The following is a 1,267-nucleotide window of genomic DNA, read 5'->3' as shown; positions in this document are numbered from 1 at the left end:
ATTATTAATAAGTATTTCGTGCGCACGTTATACTTATTGCGTGGCCACGAAAAACAACTTCATGGCCACAATAAAAAAAATTTTTTTATTGTGGCCACGAAGTAGTATTTCGTGCGCACGTTATACTTATTGCGTGGCCACGAAAAACTACTTCGTGGCCACAATAAAAAAAATTTTTTTGACCATGTCATCAGAGGGGCTCCGTACATAAGTGTTATTAGCTCATTAAGGAATGCAAATAGTTAGAAAAAGAATACAAGTCAAAAGTTAGATGATTATATTTATAAAATATGATAAAATAATTGATAAGAAAATGAAAGGAAGGTGGGACTGAAAACTTAGCTGATAATGTTTAGATTGCACAGTCAAAGGTCACCTTTAAACAAATAAGTTTTTAATCTGGATTTAGAGCTACTGATGGTTTTAGGAAGGTTTATTCAAGATTAGCGGATTTTTAGAATTAAAAGCTGCTTCTTCATGTTTGGTCCTAAACAAAGACAATCTTGATAGTGTTGATAATAAATCTAATCCTTTCAGGGATAAACACCCCCCCTCCATACAAAGCAAAACACCTAATTGTGATTTGATCAGCATTAACTTGATTAAATGAACAAAGTCTACTGGATACAAAATCAATTCTTATTTAAAACTATTGGAAATCAACAGGGACAGTTTATTCCTATAGGTCATTTTAGTGGCTATACAATCCAAAACTTTCATACATAAAAAAGGTACATTGCAGTGATATAAAGGCAACAGAGATTATTTTATTTACAAATATATAAACTGAATAATAAAAAACTGAAAGAAAAGTTGTAAACTTAGCTGATAATGTTTAGACAGCTCTGTCAAAGGCCACTTAAAATAAATACGTTTTAGATCTAGATTTAAAGCAAATTTAAATTTGTTTTACACTTTTCTGGTAGTTTATTTCAGATTAGTGAAGCATGGTTCTCTGTGTTTGGTTGTGGTTCTGGATCTGCAGAGATATGATCCTGAGAGGTTTGGTTTGTTGGTTGCAGGGGGGGGATTTACCATTAGGCAAAACTAGGCAGTTGCCTGATGCCCCAAGTTCCTGGGGACCCCATAAAACTCATTTTACATGCATACTATTACTTACTTGTGCACATTTGGTGACAACATCTAAAAGCAGCGAACTCTGCTCTCCAGAGCGAGTAGATTGGTAACCCCGCCTCCTGCTCTCCTCTATCTTGTCTGCTGTCATGATTCATGCAGCTATTATTTCATCCAAATGAAAAATGGAGAA

Source organism: Cyprinodon variegatus, unplaced genomic scaffold, assembly GCF_000732505.1.
Source record: "Cyprinodon variegatus isolate N-32 unplaced genomic scaffold, C_variegatus-1.0 Scaffold1194, whole genome shotgun sequence".
In the NCBI taxonomy this organism is placed as follows: Eukaryota; Metazoa; Chordata; class Actinopteri; order Cyprinodontiformes; family Cyprinodontidae; genus Cyprinodon; species Cyprinodon variegatus.
The sequence above is the reverse complement of the archived record's forward strand: the minus strand, read 5'-3'. Positions refer to the sequence as shown.